The sequence below is a fragment of the Schistocerca nitens genome, chromosome 3 (assembly GCF_023898315.1).
Source record: "Schistocerca nitens isolate TAMUIC-IGC-003100 chromosome 3, iqSchNite1.1, whole genome shotgun sequence".
NCBI lineage: Eukaryota > Metazoa > Arthropoda > Insecta > Orthoptera > Acrididae > Schistocerca > Schistocerca nitens.
This window is the reverse complement of record NC_064616.1, coordinates 459,429,293-459,445,965: the sequence shown is the minus strand read 5'-3', so window position 1 is coordinate 459,445,965 and position 16,673 is coordinate 459,429,293.

Here is a 16,673-nt window from a genome sequence, read left to right as displayed (position 1 = left end):
ATCAATGTATATGATTAGAATTTAACTTTCACGGCTCCAAAGTAAGGAAAAGCTTCTTATTTGGTTTTGCAAGGGATGTCGCTGAAATATATTCTGCTCTCATTTATACGTATTACCCGTATGTTTGAAGCGCAATGGGTAGACTTTAGATAACGAGTCTAAAGGTACATCTTTCTAGCCACAGTTGGTTTGCTGCTCTTTTCCTGTAGTGATACTGATTTTCATATTTTGATCTATTTCATGTACGTAAAAAAATCTAAGTCTAGCTGACTGGGGAAATGGGATCCCAGCTTTGGAAGGTCCACGGACCGTGTTATTCTAAGCGGTCTGCACGGCAACCATCACTTTGTTTGGTTTAAAGAAAATCTTACGACCGATTTGTATGAAACTGACGGCCTTTTTGAGATGTCGGATTATTAACTTAATTTTCTTTTGTCAGCAAGGTGGCATTTAAAGTTCCTAGTGGGATCTGTATACTGTAATAATTATAAATGACTGTTTCAGTACGAGATGTTCACTTGCACAGTTTCCCAATTGCTGATGTGAGGAGAAATTGCTAGTTTCAGTAGACCTTAACTTCCTGTTATTTTTCACATACATGACCACTCTTATTTTCTTCATGTCTTCCCTGCAGAAATAGGCAGCGAATTTATTGTACTCTATGTTTCACATGTGGATTTCTGGTGCTCAGACAGATGTAATACATTAATCTCCTTTTGACTGTCGAGCTCATGTGAATACACAAGATTTTCATTAACATTGCTTCTCAGTCCTTTAAAATCCTGATGCATCACGATAAGCTTACTCAAAAAAGTTCCTTTCGTGTCTGACCCATTATTTAATCATATGTGAATCCCTTCTATATCAGTCTATCCACACGACGCATTTAGCCCAAGAAGGCTTACCTCCCACACATGTAATCACAGATCCAATCGTTTTCAGTTATCTTCTCAGCTAATTTATTCCCCTCCCTCCTTCTCACCCCACCCCACCGGTTAAGATATAAGCCGTATCTTATGTATCCTCGCCCTGAATCCCAATAGCAGCAACTAGGACAGCATTGGCTTGAGCTCTGTCCGAAGCCAACAGCAACCTTATCAGTTCCTGGTTAACTCACCTGATGGCTTTGTTCATCCAAGGTTGATTATACTGAAGCAGAAACTCAACAAAAACTAGCATGTACAGGTCACCAATATTATATTCTTGGTCAGGCTGTTGTCAGCTCGCCGTACCATCAATACCACATCCTCTTGACTGTAATACTGATTCAGTGACTCCAAGTCCTCTACTACGTGGCCAAGTCTAGCACTAGGCTTTACAGTACTCATGAACTAGGAACATGATCCTAGTTCCTCCTACAGCAAGCAAGACTTCTCTTTTACTACTCAACTCACTTTCTGGCCTGTCACTTATATTCTTATTAATAATATGCTTCTCCCCACTTTCTTCTGTAGGTGAATGAGGCTCCTCCCCTTCAGCAAGTAACAGGCTATATACAAACGGGCTATATCCAAACTGATCCTTTTTCGTCACTTTCCTGTTATCTTTTTCCCTGATCCTACTTCTCTTTTCACCCTCAGCTATTCTAACTTAATTACCGCGGCCTCAGTCTCTACATGAAATACATTCATTTTCGCAACTTGTTCTGCGATTTTCCTGTATTATAAACTTAACCTACGTATCCATGGGAGAGCCTCCTTGGGAATCACTTCTCCTGCGCCCCTGCAATTGCTTCAGTGAAATTGCACTTCTCAATTCCCACACACTAGTCTGAAACTATTAACTAACCTACGACGGCACATACATTTGATGGTACTATGATAAATAATTACACGTCTGTATTAAGTTTTTCATATTGGTGATCAGTTGCAGTTTTGTTTATACTCACAGATATGTGTAAACAAATTAGGTCTATCGGTTGCAACTTAAAACACTGAATAACCTTACATAAATTTATGGGAAATCAAACCTTCATCAGTTTCTGTGGATGATCACTAAGAACCCGGATACTTAGCGTTTTATATGAAACATAAACAAAATGAACAAATACCTCAGGATCAAGTTTATCATAAACAAATTTGAACCTGTGTACGTGATTTCCCTTCTTACGAAATTTTCACTTTTTGCGAATAATGCGACCGGAAAAATGAAACTTTTGTTTTATGAAGTGAAACAGGCACTAATACAGCTGCTTACTAAGGGATATAGATGAAATTAACTGATATAGCCGATTTATTACTTAAATTTACTGCAATACCAAATGAAAGCGTCTCGTCTGGTGAAAGGATGTACCACAACCACAACCCGAATATCTTCAACGTGAATTACAGCTTCATACCAATTGGTCACAGGATCCACTTAAAATTGGTCACCATACTTCAATAAAAGGCAAACATATTCAGTTCTCAGCATATCATAAATTAGTAGTATGCGTATCTCGAGGTCGTAATGCTAAGCAAATCAGATTCTGCAAAGTATGCTACTTAAAGTACAGAGACACTATTCGACACATAAAGTCCAACCCCTCCTCGAGCTGCAAAAAGAGGGTGTCATTCATATTACCGCCGAATAAAAAATTGTATTCTATTAACTAAAAGAAATAATACAATGTGTCAACAATAAGCCACAGTTAACTTATGCTAATAACAACACACACACTCATGCCCGAGGGAGGACTCGAACCTCCGGCGGGAGAGGCCGCGCAATCCTAGACATGGCGCCTCAAACCTCACGGCCGTTCCGCGCGGCCTTCTGGAGAAAGATAAAAATGGAATAAACACAAGGCGTTCTCGAAAACTACGTGCCATATTGTTATCATCCCAATAACGATGACCGAGAATGAAATTGCTTTACATTTAGATGGTTTTGGAGACGCATGTTTTGGGTGCGCTAGATGAGTTGATAGAATAATGATAAAGCTGCCACGAACAAGAGAATGTACCAATACTGATAACGGAGCAAAGTCGCTAGTGGTTTTACTGAAGGAGATTTCTTTCTCATTTTCTTTCGCACGTGGCTTTTGAGCAATGAAATTTAATGTGGGATTTCATAGTCAAACGCACCCGAATTGGAATAGCGACAAAATTTGAAACTAGATCTTTTTGTTTAGGATGTGTGGCTGCAACAATTAGGGGCTTTTATTTAATTCAGAAAGGTTTAGCTTGAATGAGTTAGCGAATAACTTTAGTAGAATATGTGGAACGATTGAATCAAGAGTGTTGACTCTGGGCCTGCCGGAGTGGCCTTGCGGTTCTAGGCGCTCCAGTCTGGAACCGACCGACAGCTGCGGTCGCAGGTTTGAGTCCTGCCTCGGGAATGGATGTGTGTGATGTACTTAGGTTAGTTAGGTTTAATTAGTTCTAAGTTCTAGGCGACTGTTGACCTCAGAAGTTAAGTCGCATAGTGCTCAGAGCCATTTAGTGTTGGCTTTGGATGTCTCCCAATGAAATGTAAAAAGAGAAAGATCTAATGATTTGTGGACTCGATATCCATTCAGTTTATTTTCCAGGGAATTAATAACGAAAAATCAAAAAAGAATACTTCTAAATTATAATTTTTCTTCGGTTTGAATTAATTGTCAATATATCATTAGGGTTTGAAACAATTTACAATATATTATTAGGAAAGAGATGCGACGAAAAAGCTATTTCATTTGATGACGTAACATCCGAACGTTAAAAGTATTATTAAAAATATGAGAATCCTAGTCTTGGTGATTATTTTCGATCCAATAAGCTGTTAAATTGCCTTCAATGCTCTAATTGCGATGCTCTGATTGCGTAACAGAGAAAATGTGGCAGGTAAGTTTTTACAGCAATTATACCACACTTTCAGTCACTTTTATTACTTACGGGAGCTGACAATATTTAATCATTTACCAGAAACGCTATAATATCAGAGAAAGAAGAGATAAGCGCACATTTTGATACAGATTAGTTACAAAGGCAGTGCAATTTATGCGCTCGTTAAAAATAAAACCGAAATGGAATCGTCAGATCAGCTTCATCGAGTACTAAGCTTAATTACAAATACAGGGGAACCCAGCAAAACAAAATGACAATGTGTCCTACATGATTTCAATACATATTAAAAAACAGCACTACTGCTAATGGGCCGTATCTCTTAGCGGTCACGAATAGGCTATTCGATCTCAAATCGTACGAAAAATGAGAAAATTTACCACGTACCTTTTAGAAATAGTTAATTTTTTTTACATGTGTCAATTACTGTAAAATAAAACTCCCTTCATAACGTTATGTCTTAAATTTCTACTAGATTTGGAGTTAAAATTCGGTAATATTTGCGTTATTTTCCGAACACGACAATTATTTGTCCGCCGTGTAACTCATGAGTCTTCTATCGGGTTTCAGAGAACTATGAATCATTTTGAATGAATGTGGTGGAACGTTTTTAAGGGAAGTTATTTGTGTTGAGTTAAATGTGTCAGCTTTACGCCATCAATAGTAAGTTTAACGTTTTGATTAATCATACACCCACAGACAGCGTGGGTGCCACCAGATCCCTCTGAAACACAATGTTGAGATCGAACTTGCGCTAATTTTGAGAAATCTATCTTACTGGTAGGATATTTGTCCTTGACATGACGACTGAACTCGTCTAGATTACACAGAATTAGTTTCTTCTGCACTTGTTCCTTTTTTCGTGCTTGCCAATGGTCACATAACCTTTATTTTATTTTATTTTATTTTACTATCAGGAATTTGTTGGCTAACTTCCTGCAACTAGTAAAACGCAGTAACAAAATTTATAGTTTCCTCTGGAAGGGGATGACCCGTGTACACATTAATAATCCCTTTTATGCTCAGTCTTTCGTCACTGCAATCATGTGTTCTGTCGCATTAAAATGATTTTGAGTTATTGCAGTAGACCAGTATAGAGTGAGAATCTGAATTTTGGAGTTTCAATCCTGAGCATAAATAAAGACTTTATTTAGATTTTGTAAAATTTCTTGTTTAGGTTCAGGAGTTTGCGAGTCATCTGTGTTGAACTACTGAATAACTTTAGCTTTTAATGATGGTCTTATATTTCTAGCATTGACTTTTCCATATGTTGTCGTGAAAACTGTTTTGTTTTAATTAGGGGTTCACCAAGCAAGACCAGAATTTCATTTGATTCTGCTACTATAGTTTCCTTTATCAGTACAGTCGAACTTTCTGATAGACTGTTTTCACTACCGATGTCACTACACTCATCACTTATAGTAATACTAGAACTAGGCTGCACCTTTACTTGCATTGAGAGATTGCAGAACACTCTCACTTCTGATTCGGTGCCATGCCATTTAATGTTTTTAGGGAAGGTGATCTTTATTACGATCTGACTTCATACATCATGATGAAATGGGGGGCAATAGTTAACGCTCTTGATTGTGTGCTCTAGTGAAGGAATAGCAGTAAGCTTTACCTGTGTTCAAAGGAATAGAGTGCCGATTTAAATGACTGCAGTGAAAGCGTACGGCAACGGAGGGGCGAGGGGAGCGCGTTTTCTCTGCAGAACCTGGGTGAAAACATTTCCGGACTGCCGACTTCCATGGTCTCATTGTGCAAATACGTTGGTTGGCGCCAGTCGGTCGGCAGCCGCGTCCACGTAGGTTGACTATGGCCGAGAAGTCGCTGCTGCAATGGGCAGTTCATTGTAGTCCGGCAATAAATCGGAGTATGGGCCCTTGTTAGGTAGGAAGTCGATGAGGCGACTGTGAGCGTTCTGCGAATTTCCGTGGGACAGGTCACTGACGTCCAGACTCTTATTACAAAAACATATTTGTGAAGGCACGACGCTTTTAGCGAGTTTATGGCTGTTCTTTGGAAACTTCCAAATGGACGCAACAGGGGAGATAACAATCTTTGTATGGAGGGCTGTGGTTCCATCCTAGTGATGTTGTTAGCAAAAGACATGGCGTAAACACGTGGGAAAGAGGCCGCGAAGCTGTATCTTTTTTCCTTTTCTCCCAATTAATTTTAAAGTTTCTGATTGGTCAAATCTGTGTACGCAGAGCAAGGGATGCTCTCCCAGCGTCGAATGCCACCCTCCAGCTCGTGATTGGCTTGTGCTAAAGTGGGAGTAGTCTAACGGGTAAATGGGCTTTGCTACCGAGCTGGCGAGGAAATCGGAGAGAAAGAGAAGTGGTCACTCTTGTACTGGTGCTTCGCTAGTAAAGAACTGCAGGTCTCTACCTAAGTGGTGAGACTTGTGTCCTTTGCTAGTGTGCCACTTTGTTGTGTACATAGTTCCGCGTAGTCAGCGCGTACACAGCTTTCCCAATAGAGCGCGCCCCGCTAAGCACAACAGCGCAGGCGCAGCGCTCGTCCGTCTCCACACTACGAGATGGCGCTGTCTTAGAGACGGACCAAATTCTGCTTCCGCCGATCCACGTATTAATAGCTAACGCAGCCAATGAGATTGCTGCTAACGTAGAACCTTTTCTCCTCGCGGATCACACTCGCGCAGTGATACCTGAACGCGCGAGGTATTATAACGAGTGTACAGACCTCCGATTAGTCAGTCTGTACGAGTCTGCATTAGTCTATAGTCAAGTTTCAGTCTGCGCCTAATAAGATTATCATATTTCTGTACATAGCCATGAAGATAAATGTATAGACACTTTGCCAAGTATCAGAGAAATGTGAGAATAAGATTAACGTACCAAGACCAAAGGAACTTCAGATGTCAATTGTAAACAGCATCCAGAATCAAGTTACGTAATGTCTATGATTTTTATTATTTTAATAAATGAGTGTGAAAATTAATCAAGTTCTGTTTAAAGTTGGTCACCGTCAATCTGCTACTCTAAGCCTGCAAGTGGCATTTCTATCGTCTGACCTACCGGCAGAAGATAAACACGCCACAATAAGACCATGAGACATATTGCTGACACTCGCCTACTTCGTTAGAGCGACAAGTCAAATAATCTGATGGTGTGTGTACCGAAGGTCTTACAGTACGCACAGCACACACTTAAAGCCTGTGCCAGTCACCTTCTGAACCATCACACAATGAGTGATGTGTGGGTGTACTTACTTGTCTTGAGTCGGCCGTCAAAACATTTGAAATATTCCGTCACGCATAGCCATGGGACGGGCTCAAATTGGTTTGACAGACCAGAAAACAGGTCCACCTGCACAATGGAATCCACCGGGGTTTCAGAAGCTCATAGGAAAGTACCTGCGTTCCGAATTAGCCGAACGCAAGAGCGCGTACTTGCATTTTTCGGGCGCGCGCCATTAATAACAGATTGCTGCTATTCATGACTTCAGTCGCCGAACGCATCGTGGTGTGCCGGCCTGACCAGCAGATGGGTGAAGTATTCGCTGCAACGGCGCAGGGCTCCAATATATGTGTCTGTGCACCCTGTCCTTTCGAACTGTATTTTTCTTATTGGAATAGTAGAGTACAGATGCTTGATGGTGGCATAGTTTTTGTGCCATACCCCAGATTCATGTGTGTGAAGTCAGATAAAGTGATTAGTGTTCTGGTTAGTGTTGTGTGTCGATCACCAGTTGATCACTTTCTCCATCATAGAACCCATCTTAGTGAAAGCGTTTGTCAAATGGAAATGATTGTGTGACGTTTCTTTAGCCATTTTTTTGTCTTGTGATTTTAAGAATGAATAAAGATATTGTTATTTAGATCACAACTCCTCCCTGTGTTCTGATTAACATTACCTTGCCATTTTTATTAAAGTCCAGATTATAGAAGTAAGTAGCAAGCTATTTCTTGTCGTGCAAGTAGCAGTGCTATTTCTTCCAGTTGTTTTTAATTTTATTCTACAGGTAGAACAAGTTTTGACATTCCTTTGTATCGATGTGGGGTGTTATTCTTTTCCGTCATTTAACATCCACTCCGAGGGATTAAAACAGCGGTGGTTTATGTAACGTTTTTCTTCTATTTTATGCAAACCTATGAAGTACGTATTGAACTGTATAATGGGAGGGGAAGATTAATATAGCACATAAATTTCACCTCTAGCAACTTATTTTCTAGTGACATGGAGCTCATATTACCTTACAGCCGTAAACTGTCATATGAAGTTAACGAAAAACTATTAGACACTGAAACAACTTTATATAGTATACATCCATATCACAGCCCTACCTAGCAAAGAACTAACATGATTAGGACAGGGGAACAAAGGAGGCATATTTTTTTATTCATGACCTAGGCCTCCCACTTGTCGACATCCTCTCAGTGACACACAAATAGCAGTCGATCGACAACGACTTCTAAATGATTCATGGCCGCGCGGTCTAGGGCGTCGTATCACGGTCCGTGCGGCTCCCCACGTCGGAGGTTCGAGTCCTCCCTCGGGCATGGGTGTTTGTATTGTCTGTAGTGTAAGTTAGTTTAAGTTAGATTAAGCAGTATGTAGGCTTAGGGACCGATGACCTCAGCAGTTTGGTCCCATAAGACATTACTACAAATTTCCAAATTCCATGATTCATGAATGCTGTGTATTATGGTGTACCACAGCCAGCGGGATTTGCCACTGTTTCTATTTACATTTTATTTTTTCTACACCTCTACATCTACATCTACATGATTACTCTGCAATTCACATTTAAGTGCTTGGCAGAGGGCTCACCTCCCCACTGAAAATACTATAAAAATGTTTACTGTTTTTAAACCAAACGCTGCGCAATATGGTATAATTTTTATTCCATTTAAAATGGCGTTTTTCAGTGAAAGTATGAAATTTGATGAAAATTACATAAAACTTACGTTTATGGAAATGCCGCATGCATACCACCTCAAACTTTACAACATTGGCACCATTCGGAATTTTATTAGAGAAGCCTACTTTGAATGATTTCTGAGCTACGAGTCTCAGAACCGTATGATTAAATTTTTAAATTACGGTAACTTTGACTATTAAAAAAACCTGGAAGCATACGTTTATCACAGTTGCGAGTTTGCAAAGGATACTAACTTTCGCTTTGTATGATAGAAAATGTTATATCCTAGCCAGTAATGCCACCCGAGCCCGCTGCCAAAAGGTTGGCAGCATCAAAGTCCGGACGCCGTCCGCATAAGCAGCGCCAGCGAGACAGGAAATCGCCGCAAGTCTGCGCGCGCCACCGCTGGCTTCTGGCTTCTTAAGCGCTGGAGTCGCGAGCGCTAGGACAGTTCTGGATTCGCCGCTCAGTTGTATACTCACCACCGAATTGTGTACCTGCTAGTCAGTTGTGTGTTCATCGCAGCAGAGTTGTTGTTTGTCGTCAGCCGACGCTGACCTAGCCGCTCCGACTCGAACTAGACAGATTTCTGTAGACCAAGTTCACCACTGTGTTCTGTATCGTCGTTAATAAAGATAAGTACCGACTTTCATTTAATCCGAGTGTTTGGGTTTTCATCTTTCTGTTCACTGTTCCAGCGGACCAGTCGGCCCGCTATTAAAAGTGTGGCGGTGACTTCGTAGGCCGTTTCTACAGCGAAGTGTTGTCGCTACGAAGGCCGTCACAAAACTGGCGACGAGGACTTCCGAACTCGTGTGCAGGGCTGGTTCAACTTGTTTCTTGAGATAGAATTTTGGGGGCTGGTTTAATTTGTGTTCACTATGTCTGCCGAATTACAACAGTTGATCTTGTTACAGAGTCAGCAAATACAAAGTCTGGTGGAAGCAATCGCCAAACAAGCGGCTAATCCACCACCACACAAGGAACAAGCACAGGCAGCACCGCCTTTTCGTGCTTTTGAGGCATCACGAGAAGAATGGCAAGAATATTTCGCGCAGTTGCAGGCGCACATGTCAGTCTACAAAATCACAGGTAATGAGCGGCAGCTTTATTTAATTTCCACTGCAGGCGTGGAAGTCTATAGACTACTTTGTAAGTTGTTCCCGGAATCCAAGCCAGAAGCTTTAGACTATGACGTTGTTGTTAACAAGCTTGCTGAGTATTTCGAGTCGCGAGTTCATGTGGCAGCAGCCAGATTCAAGTTCTTCAGATTAAAGAAACTGCCACATCAATCTAATAAACAGTGGTTAACAGATTTACGGGGCCTCACCCGTCAGTGCCGATTTAATTGTGTGTGTGGAGCTTCCTACAGTGATGTCATGTTACGCGACGCTACTACTCAAAAAATTGCAGATTCTCGTATTCGTGCTGCTATCTTAAAGTTGCCTGACCCGTCATTAGAGACTGTGATGAACATTATTGAAGCCCAAGATACTTTTGACTATGCTGAGTGTGAGTTAGATCAGCCATGTATTTCTCAAATTGCCTGTGCTAAGCAAGTTATGTCACGCCCGCGGCCCCACCGGCAGAGTCAGACTGTAAACACTAGCCGGCCGCGTCATGTTAAACACATTCGTCAGCCGCGTGTGCAACATGATAGACTTAAGTCTTGCCCTAAGTGTGTTCTTGCTCATCCTCGTGAACGTTGCCCGTTACGAAACGCGGTATGTCACTTTTGTCAAAGGAAAGGACACATCCAGACTGTTTGTTTGCGTAAACGCAAGAACAATTCTAGTGCTGCCCAGCCCATGGATATTCATGTTCTTCAAAGCCAGCCCGCACAGAAGGTCGCGTTTCAAGACTCGTCCACGGTTCGTGTGGGTAATAAACTTGTTCGCAATAAGCCACCCACCCAGCCCTCTGCTATGCGACCCAAGCGTAATTCAAACGCTGTAAAAAGTAATGTACAGACTGCAAGTGAAGCGGGAGTTGTTGTTCCACCCGCCCAACCCACGAGTTGTCGTAAGCAGCGAACACGCGCTAAACGCGCTGATTTTGTGTCTTCCGCCTCCGCTGCACCGATCCAGAGACAGTGTAATAAACTATTTGTGAAGCTACGCATCCAGGATAAGACCTTCAATTTTCAATTAGACACTGGTGCGTCTGTGACTCTCATAAATAGTGCTACGTATGCGGCTATCGGCCGCCCTAAACTTTCAGCGGCAAAACATTCTTTGGCTACTTATAGTGGAGAACAAATTCCTGTGTTAGGTGTATGTAGCGTGCCAGCCACATTCCGGGGCAACACAAAAACAGTTTCATTCACAGTGCTCCGCGCTACAGACAGTGTAAACATTTTCGGATTAGACTGTTTTGACTTGTTTGGCCTGTCTATCCAAGACAATGTGTTGCAACTTAATTCTGTTGTTGTTCCTCAAGACAGCATAACCGATTTGTGTAAACGATACAGTGACATATTTAAAGACGAACTCGGTTGTGCTGCGAACTTTGCCGCTCATATTACGTTAAAAGATAATGCTCAGCCTCGATGTTTTCGTGCTCGTCCAGTGCCTCACGCCCTCCGGGCACCTGTAGAAGATGAACTTCGTCGTTGGCAAAACAACGGTGTTATTCAACCCGTTTCAGCGAACCAGTGGGCTTCTCCCTTAGTTATTATAAAGAAACCGTCTGGCAAGTTACGTTTGTGTGCTGATTTTAAGTCGACAGTTAATCCTCAGACTGTCATTGATTCTTTTCCTTTGCCTAGACCGGACGAGCTGATGGATAAGTTAGGGGAAGCTCGTTTCTTTTCCAAAATTGATCTCCGTGAAGCATATTTGCAATTGCCCCTCGACGAGCAATCACAACAGTATTTTGTCATAAACACGTCGTTGGGGTTGTTCCGTTTTCTGCGTTTGCCTTTTGGTTGTGCGTCAGCTCCAGCTGTTTTTCAGCGTTTTTTGTCACAACTTCTGGCTAATGTGCCATCGTGTTGCAACTATTTAGACGATATTGTTGTGTCCGGTCGGACGCCTGCTGAACATTTCCGTAATTTGGAGTGTTTGTTTACAGTGTTGTCTCAGGCAGGCCTACGTTGCAACATCGATAAATGTTCATTTTTCCTTACGGAGTTGGAGTATCTGGGACCTGTTATTAATGCTCAAGGCATTCATCCCTCCCAGTCACATTTAGCAGCTATTCGTGATTTGCCCGCCCCTCGCAATCTCCATGAATTGCAAGCAGTTCTTGGCAAATTGACATATTATATTAGGTTTATACCTAATGCATCACAGATTGCTGCTCCGTTGCATCGTCTCCGCCGTAAGAATGTTGCGTTTGTGTGGTCAGCTGATTGCCAATCAGCCCTTCAGCAGCTTAAAGAGGCTTTATTGAATGATCGTTGTCTGGTCCATTACGACCCTAACAAGCCTTTGGTGTTAGCTTGTGATGCTTCTTCTTTCGGCCTCGGTGCTGTGTTGTCTCACCGAGTCGGTAACACCGAACGTCCCATTGCGTTCGCATCTAAATTGTTAAACAAAGCTCAGTGTAATTATAGCCACTTGGACAAGGAAGCGTTGGCTATTGTGTTCGGTGTCACAAAATTCCATCACTACCTCTATGGTAGACCATTCTATTTAGTCACAGATCACAAGCCCCTGACGTCGCTGTTTCATCCGTCTAAACCAGTTCCTCAGCGGACAGCTCAGAGACTACAACGTTGGGCTCTTTTGTTATCACAATACCAGTATGAGATACTGTATCGCCCTACAGCTCAGCATGCAAACGCTGACGCGCTTTCTAGATTGCCGATTGCTGCGGATGATGTCTTCGATTCCTCTGACGACTCTTGCCATCAGATTGACGCCGATGAGCATCAATCCCTCCGGGATTTTCCGATTGATTATCGTCAGGTGGCACGTGAGACAGCTACGGATCCTCATCTGAGTTTACTATTACGTTTTGTTCAACGTGGTTGGCCGTCCAAGGCAAAGGACATATCGGATCCTGTGGTTCGTCGCTATTATCCGCAACGTCATCTGTTGTCTGTTTCGCACGGAGTTTTGCTGTTACGCACCGAGAATGACCAGCTTCGTGTAGTGGTTCCCCAAGTGCTCCAATCCAAGGTCCTCGACTTGTTGCATCAAGGTCATTGGGGAGTGGTCCGCACCAAGCAGCTTGCCCGCCGTCATTGTACATGGATCGGTATTGATAAGCAGATTACGCAGATGTCTACAGATTGTTCGACGTGTGCCGAACACCAAGCTGCTCCACCTCAACGCTATTTTGAGTGGGCACGCCCTGCCGGTCCCTGGCAGCGAGTACATATTGATTTCGCTGGTCCATATTGACATTCTCGTTGGCTCATCGTGATAGATGCATTTAGTAATTTTCCGTTTGTTGTGCCCATGCAGTCTACAACGTCTGCACAAACTATACAGGCGTTGACTTCAATTTTTTGTATTGAGGGTCTTCCAGAAGTTTTAGTGTCTGATAATGGTCCACAATTTACCTCTGCTGAATTTGAAGGTTTTTGTTCTGCCAATGGCATTCGCCATGTTCTTACTCCGCCGTTCCACCCTCAATCGAATGGTGCAGCGGAACGTTTTGTACGCACATTCAAGGATCATATGGACCGCCTTCGTGCTACGCACTCTCGCCACAGGCCCTCATCACGTTCCTGTCGTCGTACCGGACCACGCCACGCGACGGCCCTTCGCCTGCGGAGCTTCTCCACGGCCGTCGTCATCGCACCCTACTACGGTTGTTGCACCCCCCGGATCGACCCGCCGCTTCTGAGCATCGCACGCGTTTTCAGCGCAACGACGCCGTTTTTTTTCAGAGTTTATCACGGTCGCCGTCGTTGGGAACGTGGTACCGTGATAAGTGTCCAGGGTCGCGGTTTTTATACTGTTCAAGGTGCTACTGGGGTGCACAGGAGGCATCAGAACCAGTTGCGCCGCGCTGGCCGCCCGGATTCTGCCGCTCGTTCTTTGTCCACAGATTTGGTCCGCGGCGGGTTCCAGCCGCGCCTTCCGACTTCGCTGCCGCCCCCAGGGCAGCAGCAGCAGCCGTCGCCGCTACCACGCCGACAGCCCGTCCCGTTGATGCCTCCCGCGCAGCTTCATCCGGGAGCGCCCCAGGTGGTCGCTCCGGCGCCTGCGGTCCCTCTTTAGTCGCCACCGCCTTCGGAGCTGATGGACGTCGACCCCTCAGCCGGGCCGCCTTCCCAAGCGGTGGCTGTGCAGCCTGTCCTGCAGCCGCTTTCCTTGGGCACCCCCAAGGAGTCTGACACCGCAGCGCCTTGTCCGGCGCCCACTCAGCAGCCGTCGACGCAGCGTCAGGAGACGCTGCCTCTCTTCGTGGGTCCCGACGCCCCGTCGCGTCCAGTACCAGAAGCTGCGCCCGTGGTCACAGGCGTGCACCCTGACCTCGGTTTTCAGTCAGTGTTTCCCGAGGCCCCGCGCAGCCAATGCTGGGGTGCGGACCGGGGACTGCCACCGACAACAGTCTCCGCCCCGGTCTCTTCAGCTACGCCTGCGGCCAGACCCCTCCCCCGCCGTCGACGCTCGCCACGTCATTATTCAACGACGGTGCGGCGATTTGGGGGGGAGGAGTGTTATATCCTAGCCAGTAATGCCACCCGAGCCCGCTGCCAAAAGGTTGGCAGCATCAAAGTCCGGACGCCGTCCGCATAAGCAGCGCCAGCGAGACAGGAAATCGCCGCAAGTCTGCGCGCGCCACCGCTGGCTTCTGGCTTCTTAAGCGCTGGAGTCGCGAGCGCTAGGACAGTTCTGGATTCGCCGCTCAGTTGTATACTCGCCACCGAATTGTGTACCTGCTAGTCAGTTGTGTGTTCGTCGCAGCAGAGATGTTGTTTGTCGTCAGCCGACGCTGACCAAGCCGCTCCGACTCGAACTAGACAGATTTCTGTAGACCATGTTCACCACTGTGTTCTGTATCGTCGTTAATAAAGATAAGTACCGACTTTCATTTAATCCGAGTGTTTGGGTTTTCATCTTTCTGTTCACTGTTCCAGCGGACCGGTCGGCCCGCTATTAAAAGTGTGGCGGTGACTTCGTAGGCCGTTTCTACAGCGAAGTGTTGTCGCTACGAAGGCCGTCACAAAAGAAAATATCCTCCCCCACCAAAAATGCAAGGTGTCCTGCTGCCCTAATTGAAGTGGAATACCCCGTACGCTGAATCAAAGTACTGTGAAACAAACTGTACCAGTACTTATGAAAATCCCCTTCACTGTTAACCATAGGACACTAAAGGGGCTAAAACATTACATTGCTGCTAAACCATCGTAAAGTGTTCTACTCCACATTTTATTCGAAGTAAGTCATAACTGATAGGTTACGCATTAGTTAACTGCAATTATTAGGTTTCCAATGAATACGAAATTAAGTACAAAATGTCCTCTTTTAAACGCTGTTGCAATTGTAAATTTTACGAGGATTTAGTGATCTAGGGTTAAAGAGATTTTGTGGGGTCCTGGCTATGCGTTGAAAACAGTTCTAGTCTTGTTGTGGAGTCCTGAAGTGTAACGCGCTGTCAGAGTAGCTCATTCCAGAAGAATCGTGTTGTAGCTTCTGAAAAACAACAGGGTTCACCAGCAGTTGGAATCTCAAATTGTTTACAACGTGCCACCTAATCGTTTTGTACCAGTCGATTCTTTGTCACAATGGTTAAGTCGTGCAGATATCGAGTTGCAAGTCACAGAACCGTTTCAGGCCATAAGAAAGCAAAAAAATATGGCATGTGATCAATCTACTCTGCTCTTCCACGGACTCATCGGGTGGACTTAATGTCACTGTCTCGTTATATTACTTCGTAACATCAGTTATCAGCAAACGAAAAGTGTCGTTCTTTGAAGAGAGCAAGCAGAAATTAGCTTAGCCGTTATAAATGAAACAGTGCATGCGTCCAGTACTAAAGACAGGCTCTAGAAACGTCAATAACAACTGCGGAGCGTTCGTACTTTAATACACTACTGGCAATTAAAATTGCTACACCACGGAGATGACCTGCTACAGACGCGAAAATTAACCGACAGGAAGAAGATGCTCTCATATGCAAATGATTATCTTTTCAGAGCATTCACACAAGGTTGGCGCCAGTGGCGTCATCTAAAACGTGCTGACATGAGGAAAGTTTCCAACCGATTTCTCAAACACAAACAGCAGTTGACCGGCGTTGCCTGGTGAAACGTTGTTGTGATGCCTCGTATAAGGAGGAGAAATGCGTACCATCACGTTTCCGACTTTGATAAAGGTCGGATTGTAGCCTATCGCGATTGCGGTTTATCGTATCGCGACATTGCTGTTAGCGTTGATCGATATCCAATGACTGTTAGCAGGATATGGAATCGGTGGGTTCAGGAGGTTAATACGGAACGCCGTGCTGGATCCCAACGGCCTCGTACCACTAGCAGTCGAGATGACATGCATCTTATCAAATGGTTCAAATGGCTCTGAGCACTATGGGACTTAACACCTGTGGTCATCAGTCCCCTAGAACTTAGAACTACTTAAACCTAACTAACCTAAGGACATCACATACATCCATGCCCGAGGCAGGATTCGAACCTGCGACCGTAGCAGTCGCGCGGTTCCGGACTGAGCGCCTAGAACCGCTAGACCACCGCGGCCGGCACAGGCATCGTATCCGCATGGCTGTAACGGATCGTGCAGCCACGTCTCGATCCATGAGTCAACAGATGGGGACGTTTGCAAGACAACAACCATCTGCATGAACAGTTCGACGACGTTTGCAGCAGCATGGACTATCAGCTCGGAGACCACGGCTGCGGTTACCCTTGACGCTGCTTCACAGACAGGAGCGCCTGCGATGGTGTACTAAACGACGACCCTTGGTGCACGAATGGCAAAACGTAATTTTTTCGGATGAATCCAGGTTCTGCTTGCAGCATCATGGTGGTCGCATCCGTGTTTGGCGACATCGTAGTGAACGCAGATTAGA